The sequence below is a fragment of the Oncorhynchus tshawytscha genome, linkage group LG16 (assembly GCF_018296145.1).
Source record: "Oncorhynchus tshawytscha isolate Ot180627B linkage group LG16, Otsh_v2.0, whole genome shotgun sequence".
NCBI lineage: Eukaryota > Metazoa > Chordata > Actinopteri > Salmoniformes > Salmonidae > Oncorhynchus > Oncorhynchus tshawytscha.
This window is the reverse complement of record NC_056444.1, coordinates 66,472,672-66,488,423: the sequence shown is the minus strand read 5'-3', so window position 1 is coordinate 66,488,423 and position 15,752 is coordinate 66,472,672. Positions and strand designations below refer to the sequence as shown.

Here is a 15,752-nt window from a genome sequence, read left to right as displayed (position 1 = left end):
ACAGACTGCAGACATGCAGAGATGGTCCTTGCTTATGTCTCAAAAATCCTCCTAACCCTGGCAAAATGCTGCATCCTATCTCGGTGTGCCTGTGTTTGTCATATGGCATTGATTTCTTCCTTAGCTCTCCCTCCTAACACTCAATCTCAGTTTTTTTTCTCATGTCCTCCCTCCTTCCATCCTCCCTTCCCCTTCCTTTTTTACGCTCTGCGTATGAATTTGCAGAGCTCAGCACTCTTCTACACGGGCGCTTCAGAGAAAAAAAAGAGAAGAGCTAGGCGGGAGGGGTCCTGATGCACCATGAAACTGCCTCCTCCCAATTAAAACAGAGAGCTTATGTTATTGAAGAGCATCTTAGCCAATGAGGTGGCAGCGCAGGCAGATACAGCAGTAAAAAAAAACAGAAGAACGAGTGGACAAGAAATAAATTGCAGTGAGTGTGTAGTTTTTATCCCTCCCAAGAGCTGATTTTTATCAATTTACTGTAGTACTCCAGTCTTAGGGTGATTGTGTGTGGATGTGAGGCAAGAGTTCACAGAAGGACTGAGGAAAGGTGTGTTCTAGGACTATACTGTAGTAGTCCAGGCTTATTCATTCTAACTCTGGAAATAAGAGAAAGTCATTATTGAAGGAATATTTATTCTCTTTTCTTCATTGTCGTTTTTGTTCTGTCTATGTCAAAGTGCCCTGAAGCCGCTAGAAGGTTTTCCTGAGGAGGAAGAGACCCAGCACCCAAGGTATGCTGCTTTTCACATCTACTGTTGGGCTGGTGGGATGCTTTTGAATCTATTTTCTTCTTCAATATCTAATTGATATAATTGAGGGTATGTTTCTCACACTGGGTTATGACATGAAGTGATATGGGATCTAAATCATTGGTAATTCATTTTTAGATTTTTTCCTTTTTTAATTTGAACATAATGGAGACTTGACAGGGAACGAGAGAGAGGGTGGGGGAAGGCTAGAGCGGGACTCTCTAATGCTTCCAGGCAAGTTACTCTCTGTGCACATGGCTGTCAAGCGCTGCAGTATCCCATTTCAGTCCATAGCGGAGCTTCCCCAGATCTCAGCATCTTGCTGGTGTGTGGCAGGGGGACTGAATATAACCATGTAGTTTTGGTGAATTAAGAGCACACTTGAAGTTTCATGGGACATCTGAAGCTTTTGACAGAATGTACTAAAAACATTTTATAACAGTTTGATGTTGATGGTTCAAATTTGAGGTCAGGTGGGGGACAGGACAGGGGCATAATTTCACTGTGAAATATATGTAAAGTAAAAAATGATAGTCCCGAAATGGGATGGTGTGTGCACTCGTATGTGTGGACTCTCATTCCGTGTGCAGCCGTATGTGAGTACTCTGTGATGTGATGCATGCATTTGGGTTGCTTAGATAACACATGCATTAGGAATGGTGTGTAGAGCTTGATTAGTCTTAATCAGGTTCACTGCTGTTCAGGGACTTTCCTTAGTCTGTGCCTGCAGACACAGTGAACTATCTGATAGAGAGGGTAAGCTGGGCTTTAGGAGTCTCCTTCCAGGTAAAGAGGAGGGCTTCGCTCTCACCCCTCGGTGGTCACACAGTAGGATCCGCAGAGGAAAGGCCAAGGGAATTTTAAAGATTTTATTAAGGGCTACTGGACCCATTCTGTAACAGATGGATGAGGTGTTTAAAAAATATATAAAATAGATTTTCATCATACTAACATCTTTCATGAAGTGTATTTACACTTCTTTTGGTCATTGTAGGGTAATTTTATGCTTTTATGACCTTCAAATGTTTTGGTGTGAATAATTTACACCTGCCAGCAGTGGGCGCTGTTACTTTCATCTGTTAGCCTTTCTAAAAGATTTGAGATGTGTCTGATATCATTATAGATAGTACTGTAGAATGAGTGAAGATTATATTTGAATGATTTGCTGTTTATTTTGAAGGGGCAGCTCTGCTATCCACAGTTGTAGGCTATTTATTTGGAAACCAGGTTCTGTGTTAGTTTGGGAGAGTAATGTGAAGAATCTGTGTTTTAAAATGATTCACAGACCATGTCCTCATTCTGTCATTGAAAAGCAGCTGCAAAAAGCTTCTGTGGAAAAGCACTCTTTTTATACTGCTAAAATGATTTGGGGGGGATGTTTTATAACCATAGATGGAGACAGGCTCCAGCACTTAAAACAAGCCCAAGTCCTCATAAGTGGAAGGTACCAGTGGTAAGGACAGTAGGCAGGAAGCGAGGAAAGCTAGGGAGGGTAAGGGACCCATTCTCTCCTGACCAGAGCTGTTAACCCCTAGATCCTGGCTCTATAGTAGTCAGACCCAATCTCCCATAGACTCCATAGGAGCTTTGTGAGCTTATCCACTCTAATATGGCAGTTGTGGACCAGGCAGGGAGAAAACCCAGTTTATTATCCATGTATCTTTGCCTTTCTAGAGCATGGTGGCTCTTACAGCGAATGACTTTTGCTTTGAGAGACAGCAGCACTATTTTAGTGTGTCCCGTCCTCAGCATTTTGTTTTACACTACCACTGCCCGCCCAGTACCATAATGATAGACGATTGTACCTGACGAGTAGTACCTAGCCAATTCTGTGAGCAACTTCAACAATCATCACATCCCTTCCTGTGCTTGCCAGTGGCCACAATGAATCACACATGAAAACACAGTCAGAGCAATAATCTTCAAATGGAAAACATCATAACCATGCAGTTTGTGAGGTAGGCCTACTACTGTGTAGGCTACACTTACAGTGAGTCTAACATAAATTGAACAAAAATGACCAAATTATTAATAAAAAACTTAGATTTAGCATTCTGAAAAATGAATAATGTATGAGCTGATGTATATTTTGTAGATGAGGTGAATTACTATGCCAACAACACTTTAATGACATTGCCACCCATGGCATTATGGAAAACTGTTCCTCTTCACATTATTCTGGGGATGAGGTGGAGATACTCCCAGCAGGGTAGAGACATCATGCTGAGGAAGACACTCAAATAGCACAGGCGCCTAATGGCAACACTGCAATGATACCCCTCACTGTGCCCCAGTATAAGCTGCTGTCTTCTAAGACTGAAACTGTGAGAAGTTGAGAACCACTGAAATTTGAAGGAGCCTAAAAGTACTTATCGTAAATTAGCATAGTTGGATTTGAAACATCTGATATCTCGCTGTTGGCCAAAATCTTAAGAATATTGTAATCAGGGTAAAACAGCTGGTGGAATCAAGGAGGTATTCAGTCTTCAGTCAGAGGACCAATCACAACAGCAGCTAGAGAAAAACTGTTTGCAGAGTGAAATAGTATGCCACCAACTATCCAATCACTCTTATGGAAGAGACAGGTAATGGATAATCAAATCATGCACGTCGGAATATCAGTAGATTCAATATTCACGAGTAGTTTCTACTTAAATACCCAATGAGAATTTGGTAATTTAAGTGTAATGAAAACAAACATCGAATTTCGTTGTTTGTCATTGAGGCATTATGCTACTCTTCCTGGGGTCTAAACAGGAATAAAGTAATACATCATAATAAAACATTACATCATATAATACATTGTGCATAATACAAATGTAATATAAATATAAAATGTACAATATTACAATGTGTGTGTGTCTCTTCGTAGTCCGTGATGCTCCGTGAGGTGTTGTTTTATCATTTTTTAAAAATAAGACTTTACTGCCAGCTTGAGTTACCTGAGGTGGAAGAGAGGTCCATATAGTCATCATGGCTCTACATAGTATTGTGTGTTTCCTAGCCTCTGTTCTGGACATAGAGACTGTGAAGAGAGCCCTGGTGGCTTGTCTTGTCGGGTATGCATGGGTGTCTGAGCTGGAAAATTATGTAGATATATTGAAGCAACATCTCAAGACATCATTCAGGAAGTTAAAGCATGGTCGCAAATGTGTCTTCCAAATGGACATTGACCCCAAGCATACTTCCAAAGTTGTGGCAAAATGGCTTAAGGACAACAAAGTCAAGGTACTAGAGTGGCCATCACAAAGCCCTGACCTCAATCCTATAGAAAATGTGTGGGCAGAACTAAAAAAGAGTGTGCGAGCAAGGACTACAAACCTGACTCAGTTTCACCAGCTCTGTCAAGAGGAATGGGCCAAAATTCTCCCAACTTATTGTGGGAAGCTTGTGGAAGGCTACCTGAAACATTTGACCCAAGTTAAACAATTTAAAGGCAATGCTACCAAATACTAATTTAGTGTATGTAAACTTCTGACCCACTGGGAATGTGATGAAAGAAATAAAAGCTGAAATAAATCATTCTCTCTACTATTATTCTGACATTTCACATTCTAAAATAAAGTGGTGATCCTAACTGACCTAAGACAGGAATTGTTAAAAACTGAGTTTAAATGTATTTGGTTAAGGTGTATGTAAACTTCCGACTTCAACTGTATATGCGCGCTTCAAGGCAAGCAACACTGAAGCATGCATGAGACCCCCAGCTGTTCCGGACAACTGTGTGATCACGCTCGCCGTAGCCAATGTGAGTAAGACCTTTAAACAGGTCAACATTCACAAGGCTTCAGGGTCAGACGGATTACCAGGACTTGTCTTCAGAGCATGCACTGACCAACAGGACAGGGTCTTCACTGACATTTTCAACCTGTCTCTGGCCGAGTCTGTAATACCTACATGTTTCAAGCAGACCACCATAGTCCTTGTCCCCAAGAACACCAAGGTAACCTGCTTAAATGACTACCTACCCCTAGCACTCACGTCGGTAGCCATGAAGTGCTTTGAAAGGCTGGTCATGGCTCACATCAACACCATAATTCCAGAAACCCTAGACCCACTCCAATTTGCATACCGCCCCAACAGATCCACAGATGACACAATCTTTATTGCACTCAATACTGCCCTTTCCCACCTACGTGAGAATGCTGTTCAATGACTACAGCTCAGCGTTCAAAACCATAGTGCCCTCAAAGCTCATCACTTAAGATAAGGACCCTGGGACTAAACACCTCCCTCTGCAACTGGATCCTGGACTTCCTGATTGGCCGCCCCCAGGTGGTAAGGGTAGGCAACAACACATCTCCCATGCTGATCCTCGACACGGGGGCCCCTCAGGGGTGCGTGCTTTGATTTTAATTGATTTACAAGATTTAGTTGAGGTTTAGTGTTTAGCTAATAATTTGTCCCAAATGCAATGCTTTTAGCACCTCCTCAAGTAAATAATCCTCAGGGACTGTGAAGCACCACAGGAAGGGGTAGATCTGGTATAAAGCACCTCATGAAGGGGTAGATCTGGTATAAAGCACCTCATGAAGGAGTAGATCTGGTATAAAGCACCTCAGGAAGGGGTAGATCTGGTATAAAGCACCTCAGGAAGGGGTAGATCTGGTATAAAGCACCTCATGAAGCGGTAGATCTGGTATAAAGCACCTCAGGAAGGGGTAGATCTGGTATAAAGCACCTCAGGAAGGGGTAGATCTGGTATAAAGCACCTCATGAAGGGGTAGATCTGGTATAAAGCACCTCATGAAGGGTAGATCTGGTATAAAGCACCTCATGAAGGGGTAGATCTGGTATAAAGCACCTCATGAAGGGTAGATCTGGTATAAAGCACCTTAGAAGGGGTAGATCTGGTATAAAGCACCTCATGAAGGAGTAGATCTGGTATAAAGCACCTCAGGAAGGGTAGATCTGGTATAAAGCACCTCATGAAGGGTAGATCTGGTATAAAGCACCTCATGAAGGTAGTAGATCTGGTATAAAGCACCTCATGAAGGGGTAGATCTGGTATAAAGCACCTCATGAAGGGGTAGATCTGGTATAAAGCACCTCATGAAGGGGTAGATCTGGTATAAAGCACCTCAGGAAGGGGTAGATCTGGTATAAAGCACCTCAGGAAGGGGTAGATCTGGTATAAAGCACCTCAGGAAGGGGTAGATCTGGTATAAAGCACCTCATGAAGGAGTAGATCTGGTATAAAGCACCTCAGGAAGGGGTAGATCTGGTATAAAGCACCTCAGGAAGGGGTAGATCTGGTATAAAGCACCTCATGAAGGGGTAGATCTGGTATAAAGCACCTCATGAAGGGGTAGATCTGGTATAAAGCACCTCATGAAGGGGTAGATCTGGTATAAAGCACCTCATGAAGGGGTAGATCTGGTATAAAGCACCTCATGAAGGGGTAGATCTGGTATAAAGCACCTCATGAAGGGGTAGATCTGGTATAAAGCACCTCATGAAGGAGTAGATCTGGTATAAAGCACCTCAGGAAGGGGTAGATCTGGTGTAAAGCACCTCATGAAGGAGTAGATCTGGTATAAAGCACCTCAGGAAGGGGTAGATCTGGTATAAAGCACCTCATGAAGGAGTAGATCTGGTATAAAGCACCTCAGGAAGGGGTAGATCAGGTATAAAGCACCTTAGAAAGGGGTAGATCAGGTATAAAGCACCTCAGGAAGGGGTAGATCTGGTATAAAGCACCTCATGAAGGGGTAGATCTGGTATAAAGCACCTCATGAAGGGTAGATCTGGTATAAAGCACCTCATGAAGGGGTAGATCTGGTATAAAGCACCTCAGGAAGGGGTAGATCTGGTATAAAGCACCTCATGAAGGGGTAGATCTGGTATAAAGCACCTCATGAAGGGTAGATCTGGTATAAAGCACCTCATGAAGGGTAGATCTGGTATAAAGCACCTCATGAAGGGGTAGATCTGGTATAAAGCACCTCATGAAGGAGTAGATCTGGTATAAAGCACCTCAGGAAGGGGTAGATCTGGTATAAAGCACCTCATGAAGGGGTAGATCTGGTATAAAGCACCTCAGGAAGGGGTAGATCTGGTATAAAGCACCTCATGAAGGGGTAGATCTGGTATAAAGCACCTCATGAAGGGGTAGATCTGGTATAAAGCACCTCATGAAGGGGTAGATTTGGTGTAAAGCACCTTAGAAAGGGGTAGATCTGGTATAAAGCACCTCATGAAGGGGTAGATTTGGTGTAAAGCATCTCCGGAAGGGGTAGATCTGGTGTAAAGCATCTCAGGAAGGGGTGGATCTGGTATAAAGCACCTCATGAAGGTTGTAGATTTGGTGTCAAGCACCTTAGTAAGGGGCAGATTTTGACTGGAGTCTTGTCCTCGCTCATCCTCTCAGTGTGACATCCCCTGTCCCAGATTGTGTGATACGGGGCATTTAGTGCGCCCCTGGTACTGATGGCGTAGGCAATATAGCGGAGCCAACACTGCTGTCACCCTGACACCACAGTTAGCAGAGTACTTAGCTCTGCATGTCAGCCATAGAGATGCACTTTGAGCCATTTGTCAAACAAACTCAAAACTCTATTAGATATGGATCACAATGATAAGACTACATTAGAGAGAGGAATCTGAGTGACTGAATGGATCCAGAGCCATTGAGAAAATATCAGGCTCTTAATGGATAAAAGTGAATGCAAAAGGACACAAGGAATGTTCAGGACAGTGATGTTCTCCAGCCATTCTGTACTGCTGCCAGTCTCTGAGAAAGAGTACAGGAGACAATAGAGGAAAATAGAGGACATAACAAATGATTAAGGTGAACATTCTCCCCTGGATGTCAGCCTGATAAACACACTGGTGAGGAGAGAACAGTAGAGACCAGGAGAGAATAGGAGAGAAAATGAGAGAACAGTAGAGAACAGGAGAGAACAGCAGAGAACACTGCAGTTGTACCGTGCTGGCAACCAGGACCAGGGTACCTCCTCACACACCACAGGGAAATGTGTGTGTAGGATATTGTATGTATGTGTGTAAGAAAAGGAGGGGGAGGAGGACGAAAGACAGTCAAAGACTGAGCACGAGAATAGGATAGAAAGTGGGTGGTGGAGGAAATGCAAAAATAGAGGGGATTATTAGGAAGAAGAGAACAAAAGGGGAGAGGATGGGGACATAAGAAAAAAATTCAACAGAATAAGGGAGAAAGATGATGCAAGTATGACAGGGAGAGGATAGACTGGGAGAGAGAGAGACAGAGAGAGAGAGGAGAGAGAGGGAGAGAGAGGAGAGAGAGTAAGAGAGAGAGAGAGAGAGAGAGAGAGAGAGAGAGAGAGAGAGAGAGAGAGAGAGAGAGAGAGAGAGAGAGAGAGAGAGAGAGAGAGAGAGAGAGAGAGAGAGAGAGAGAGAGAGAGAGAGTGCTGTACAAAGCTCAGAGCACTGCAGCACATTGCAGTGCCTAGCCGCTGCTGTGTTCTTGCCATCCGGTTCCATGCACTGAAAAGACCCCTATAGCAGGGCGACATAGAGGGTTGCCTACCTGACTGCTTGCTGGCGAACAATACATCGACCAAAAAAATCAGCTACCCCATGTTCCTCCATTCCACTTGAGCTGATAGATGTTTTCTGGTGTGCTGTTTTTTTGGGTGCTTGAAGTGTGCTATTGAATGTTCAGAGTTGAATGGACAAGACAATACATCTCATGTGAAGGCTTTTCTGGATTATATGAGCCAATCATGACTACACATTCAATTCTACCCAATGTTACCTGTTGTATTCAGTCATAGGATTTTGTCATTTTTCGCTGTACACGCATACTTTAGCCATATCATAGCAAGCCAAATGTAGCTGATAACCCCAGTACTGCTGTATGGTACGGCACATCATCTTTCAGATCCCCCTCTATGTTTCTCCTATTAGGAACATTTGCACACATCACATGCTTTTGTCCCTGGATAGGATTGCCTAATGTCCTTGAAATAAAGCCAGCTCCCTTACGGGACATGTTGAAATGACTACAGTAGAGGGATAAACACATGGCTAGAAAGGACTTGTGTTTGTCTACTATCTGTCTGTCGCTTTGTTGACATGCGCTGTTCTTTTGGCTTTTTAGTTAAGTATACACTGAGCCCAGTGGTCAACTTTCTACTCTACACATTAATGCATGTTGAATTAAAACAGATGTAGGCTAGTTATGGGATACCTTGTCCAGGCAACCGCTTCACACAGTTGCATACACAAGGTTGCTATTCTAGGAAATGAAAGTTATTTCTGCATGAGAGGCTTATCTGCTGTATTTGATCTTAGTTACTATCATGTTGGTGTAACACTTATCATGTCACTGACTGTGTATTTGGTGGTGTTTAGAGTTATTAGTTCCACTGAGGGGTTTGAAGTTCAGTCAGCGTTCCTCTATTTGAGGAGGGCTTGAGTCTGCTATGCCTAGCTGGGTGAGTGTTTGGACTGTGAAGTTTGTTTCCCTACAGCACACCACACTAAGCTTCTCATTTCTGTTGAATCTGTTACCTCAGATTTACATTGCAAAGAGCAAACAGGCAGGTCTGAACTCATCCTAGGTCGGAAATGTATGTCTGGAAATCCGATGCTGGAAATGAATTATTTAACTTGGTGAAGTCTTGAGGGCAAAGTAGTGTAGTTTGTAAAACATGTTTCTACCCACTGTATATCAAAGGGCTTTCTTTTTTTAGAGTGGACTCTCCCCAGTCAGTCCTCAAATAAATTGGAGATCAAAGCATTAGAATACACATGGTTGTCTTGGTCCAATTATGTTTAGGCTATTCAGGTGTGTAATTGCTGCTTTGCTAAGCTTTGTGTGTTTTAGAGCATCCTGGTCTCTCATAAATTCAAATGAGGGCTTTATTTTAACAAACCTACCACAATGGTTAATCTAAGCGCAGGCGGTAGCCTATAGGTTCAGGGGTGTGTCATATTTGAGCTATTTTCACTATCACAATTATTGGGTGTTGATGAATAAACAAGTTTGTGGGTGTGTCGAGGCTTAGCCCCCCCCCCACTGGCCAATCAGAACGTGCTCCCTGATGAAATATGTGGATGCCTCAAGTTATGTATTTATGTTTTTTTTAATGTATTTACTTGGGATCAACTCCAATGCCAATGTTAGTCCTTTATAGTTTGTTAAATGGCTTATAGAAACTAAATAACAAAATGTTATTCTTTGCTAAATATGTTAACTTGATTCCACTTGCAGTCCACATTGTCATTGCATGTCTTCAATAGTATTCACACTGATGTAGGGGCTAGGCCTACTGTACATTATATTATAGCTGAGCATGAACATACCAAACATTGTCAATTATTTATTGATAAGGCCAAAAATAATAATTTGAATCAAATTCTAAGCAAAAGGAAACAACAACTTGTTCTAAATAGGCTATGCCACACTTACAGGCATCATCATTTCCCCCCGTGGGCATATCATATTAAAACAACGCAGACTATGGAGGGTTTTACACACATCCAAATGTTTCACAGTAGCTGGACAAAGACCCAATATAAATAGAAAGGGGAGAATGTCCACTCACCATTATGCTGCTCCCAAATAGGCCTATGTTTTATGAACATAATTCACACACGACACATCTCTAGATGTTGAATTGCAAGCGTGCCACGGACATTCTCACCATGAAACCATAAAGGTGAATAATTTGAATATGTTTGGTTGTAATAAAATTAAATGAAAAACAATGTAAAATGTAATATCATAAAACCGGCAGGATAAAAAAGACACACATTGCTGTTGAACCAGCCTTCACTATAGTAGCCATAAGGGAGGGCTTGGGTTTTGAACATATGAAACGGAAAACAGGCCATTTTTACAGGTTACAGATAACTTCTAATTACGAGGTTCGCCGGTATTCACCCAGATTCTAATCTCTCGTTTCATGATGGGCATGGACACCTAGCTGACATCATGGAGGGGGTTTTATGCACGTCCAAAATGGGACCCGCATGGCTAAAATAATGTGGGCCACCTACAAGGCATAGATAAAAAGGAAATGTCAGTACACTGTTTTACTCCTCTCAAACTTGATATTTTGATAAAGCTTTGGTGATTAAGATTTATTTCCAAGGGGTCTCAGGAGCCAAACCATTTATCGACAGTCTTGACTACTGTGGGCAGACAAAAAAAAGCCTTATTTGAGAGGAGGTGAGGCTAAGCTTGGTTTTTAATCAAATTAATCAAATCAATCAAATTAAACGAAATGGGGAAAAAAAATATTAGTTTTAAATGTTTCTAAATGCGAAGTATACATGCACCAAAAGCACATTAGGCTACTCTTGTTCCATGCACATATGGGCAGCTGGATAGGCTGCGTTTCCGCTGTCAAACTTCATGCCATAACCAACTGCTTTACGGCTAAAACCACCTTTTGGTTGGTCTTAAATATCCCTACCAGTGCTGCCTGAAATTAGCACCTTGGATCGTGTTTTTAAGGATACACCTCAAATATTACCACCCCCCTCATCTGAGTGCAAGCGAGTTGATATAAGACAGGTAAATAGCCAAACCTTGCGTTAGGGCTGGAAAATGGCAGTGCGCCAGTTTTTAAATTACAAAATTGCAAACTAACGTTCGTCTGACACTAGCCCCGCCTTAACGACATACAGAAATAGAGGCCATAGGATTAATATGATAAATGAATGCCACGTGGCATTATCAACATTTTTCTTTTTGCTTGACAAATGAGAGCGATAGAGATCAATCTTAGCATGAGTCTTATGTGGCATGTCAGGCTACCCGCACACTGTCGTTCGAAGCAAGCACTGTCATGTGCATGTGTGTGTGAGTAAGGGTGTGTTGTGTGTATTGGCACTCTTCCAGCGAAGAATGTTTCAGCCTTGGTCACGACACAAGGGAAGAATTAAAGAAAAAAAGAAAGGGAGGGTGAGATAAAGGGAGAGAGTGACAGTGTGAGATAGAAAGGGGGAGACGAGAGGATGTATTGTATTGTAGTAGTGGTGTGAAGGGGTGAATCAGGTGAGCAGAGCTGCACCCGGGACTCTGAGTGCTGCATTGAGCTGCATAATTAATCTAGAGGGGGAGGAGAAAGGGGAGGGGCTAAAGGAAGAGCTCCGGTATGAAGAATATAGTGAGCGGTAGAGACAGTAATGCTACTGGAACGGAGCCAGCCTATTCTTGTGTGAAATATCTCTTAAGGAGGCGTGCTGAGCTCTGAGTAGATTGTAAGGAGGACATATTTTCCTGTAAAATCAAAGAAGGCCCAGGGCCCATTGTGTTTCTGTTTCTATCAGATATATTCAATCAGAGAGACGCAAAACTGCTTGGAGAAGGAAGCAGGGCCAGGGATGGAGAGAGGGAAGGGAAGAGGGGATGAATATTCAGAGGAAGCACACTCAGCTATTTGGTCCAGCTCTGCTCTGTTATTCTCTGTGTTCCTGTCCCATCTGTTCTCTCGCCCTCAAAGCCAATCACCTTCCACTATACTGCATCCCAGAACGCACTGCTTCTTCTATGCAGTGCCCCCTTTCTCTGACTCAGTCTGTTAATAATCAGCCAACTGACTGTAAAATGCTTCCTTATTTGACCCATCTGGTGATAACACACAGATCCATTCTCTGAATGGGGGCATGATACCGTGGGTGTTTCTCTGATGTGTTGGGACCTTTGTCTAGGCTAATCCTCCCCTTTTTAGAAGGTTGTTCTTGACATGGTGACAGAACCTTGAGTCTTACGTAAGGTCCCGTCTTTCTCTTTCTGTGAGGAGTGTGTAAGAAAAGCTTCCAAGGCTTCCTCTTCTCTCTTTGATGTATAACCGCTGTTTCCCTGCAGAGGAGACTTTCTGCCAGATAAGCCATGCGCTCTGCAGCTCTGCAGTATCACACAAGCAATATGAACAGCATATGTGTAGGTGTGTGTATATTTGCGTGGTTGCATTTGTGTGTGAGAGTGTGTGTGTGTGTCTGTCTGTCTTTCAGTCTGTGTGGCAGGTCTTGGTCAAAATGGTCAAGAAGGTGGTGGCGTGGTTTTGGAATATAGGTCTATACCCCTGTCAGAGCTTTCTCCCCCCTAAGCCTCTGCTGTCACTGGGAATTGTATAATCTGGCCCGAGCCTTCACCCATATCATACCACATGGCTGCACCTCTGTCACCTCACCTACCCATCACCGTGGCTCTCCCCATCTCATCCATTTTAAAGTGCAGTAACAGTGAGTCTTTATTGCTCTGAGATATGTGGATGTGTAGGTGTGGCGTGACTGTGACACTATAATTTAAGACACTCTAAAACCCGATTTAGGTTGTTTTTGTTTAATCTTTACCTGTTATTCTGTTGCTCTTTGAAAAAACACAATTAAAGAGCCCTTTCATGTCAGTCCAGTATTATAATCCCAGGAAACATTTTGATTGAAAATGCTAAGAATCATTCTAGCTTCCTTAAGATCCGCCTGCCAACATCTGTCGGTATTGGTTGGGCTCTATTTCTCTACCTGGGAGCTGAGGGGGAGCATAGAGGCATTTGAAATGCACCCTGTGTCAGCCCTGAACCTCCCAAAGCACAGCTGGAGAGTTTGTAATGTTTGCGATCTCATTTCCATCTCCTGAGAGCCACCAGACCAGACTTAAATTACAACAGTGACATTACCCTGAATACCCACTGCAGCAGTGCAAAGCTGAAACCAAGAATGGAGGTGAGGTCCCTCCCTACAGTATGGGAGCTCACAGGTGATGGGGGTCATATAGGGTTTCCACTAGTTACCACAGCCACGAAGTCAACATTTCTGAAAACTAAAAATATTTTTTTAAGGTTAGGGTTAGGCATAAGGTTAACAGTGTTGTTCAGTTTATGGTTAAGATTATGGTTAGGTATGAAATTACATTTTAAGAAGATCAATTGTAGAAATAGCATGGTATAGGACTTTGTGGCTGGGGTAACTAGTTAATGACTGTCATAAATCTTTTATGCTTCTGGTTTCCCATTTATTTTCTGCCTTGATGATTCTGCAAAGGACATTTGGCATACATTAAGCTCCCTATATACACTCCCAAAACAAGTGGCAAAGCATTTCTGTTTAAAAACAATGCCTATTTACATTTTCTGTCAACCAAAATATGAAAAATGAAGAGACATATTCTGGCCCAGTTTTTATTCGATTCCCAGGGGCTTTGCAGTGTAAAAACAAAGTTGCCATTTCCCAACATTTCTGAGTTATAAAACTGCCCATCTGACATTAAGAATGCCGGGAGTGATGTTTTTCCCAGTTCCAAGAATCTATAATTCAATATCTCCCCCAAAATGTTGTTACTGTATACTCCCACACATCATGACCAGATTTTATGGTACACCTCACACTAAAAAGCAATGAACCTTTCTATTCTGTCTTTCTATTCAGCTAGCTCTTGTACTCTGGTGAAGTATGCCTTGAGGTCCACTGGGATATCTATTTGAATGGCCAAACAGCCAGACTTAAGAGATCACTGAAGGAACACACACAGGTGCCAGAGCTGGGAAGAAAGTTTGCCAGAGAGAGCGGAATTGCACCTTTAATGACTCATTCTAACTCCTTTAATGACCCACTCGAGTGGGTGCTCGACTACAAGGTTGTTTCAATTAATTGAGTTTTGGAGACCAGTGACCAGGGAAAGGACAAGGCATACAGAGCAGATCCTGTAGGCGGCATCAGTGCTGCCGCCTGTCTGTCACCTTCCCCTTAATAACCTAACGTAGCAGGCGTAAAAGAAATGCCTGAAACTAAATGCCCCACATTTTGGTCACGACAAGAGATTTAAAAAACTGTCGGGGGAGGTTCTCTTCTGCACTGTTCAACCAATCCAGCAATTGGGGAGGAGGAATTAATGTTGAGAGATTTGTCTTGTTAATATTCCAGATAGAAACATTTCAGAGAGCCAGCTAGCAAACATGCCGTAGTTCATCCACTATATGTTCCACTGGGGACAGTAAACAGCAAGGCCACATCCAAAAGCGGAAGTCGGTCACAGGCTCTTTTCCCCTGAAAACCGTCTCCCGATTTTTGCCAATGGCGCTGAGGGTGCCTTTCTTTAGGTGTTAGAACTCACAGAGAGACAGAACAATAACAGCAATGAAACCTCAAACAGACACAATAACATATCACTCCTGTTCTGCAGAAAGAACAAAAATGGCTTTTTATGGAATTACTTTTCTTGTATCGTGGCATAGAATATATTTCGGCATATTCATTTTCAAAAAATGTATGATATTTTGCTGAGGTAAAACAACCAACACATTTTCCATTTAATGACACAAATTTGTGTTTGAACATATTTGAAGAGTATAAACCTGTATGGACATAGTAAATTAAAGGATATTACTCATGCTGATGCTGTAACGTCTTACGAGCTGCCTTACCTACAATAGGTGCTACATTCAACCTTGATTTGGAGTTCCCCAATCAAAGTGTTTGAGTGGCAGGTCACTTAAGATTGTTTAGATTAGAAGAACTCAGTATAGTGTGATCTTCTCCTCTCTGGTCATCGTGCAGATGCCACCCCTAAAAACAAGCTTTTTATGAGATAAGGGGGTGAAGTTAATTTATTCTCAGTGCAACTTGAATTATGAGTCACACCATATTGTTAAGAAGTATTTCTCTGCAAGCAGGGCAATCAATTGTGCGATTCTGTCAAATTGTGGTACTCTCAAGTCCCATATAGGATACATATTTTGTTGTTCAGTTAGTTAACCTTGAAGTGCTTAGGGAACATATAAAGGATAATATAATAGAATGTATTATATTTCTGTTGTGTGACATGGTTTTTGTGTGTCTGTGTGATTGTGTGTCCTGCTCCATGGGCTTCTCAATTAAAGTCCAAGCAGTTTGCAGAAGCGTTTAGATTTCTTCATCTCTTCCAGTAGGGCCTAAGTAGTGGCAAAAGGTGAATCACTCAAGAAGAGCTTAACTTGACAACATTGGCCACTGTTCTTGAAATTTCCACATTTTCAAACAGCAACCTTGATTGACTGTCATAACGGTTCATCCACAGTCTGCATGCCT

At 42.4% G+C, this 15,752-nt stretch overlaps 1 protein-coding gene across 6 annotated transcripts in view; it reads left to right on the top strand.

Moving 5' to 3' along the window:
* Positions 1-353: 353 nt before the first annotated feature.
* LOC112216139 (synaptotagmin-2) overlaps positions 354-15,752 on the top strand; it is a 97,390-nt gene continuing 81,991 nt past the window's right edge. For 4 of the 6 annotated variants that reach the window (XM_024375889.2, XM_024375884.2, XM_024375885.2 and 1 more), the window contains exons 1-2: positions 440-553; positions 684-737. The gene's annotated coding sequence lies outside the window, so the exon portion shown is untranslated. The other 2 variants (XM_024375886.2, XM_024375887.2) reach the window with 1 other exon arrangement.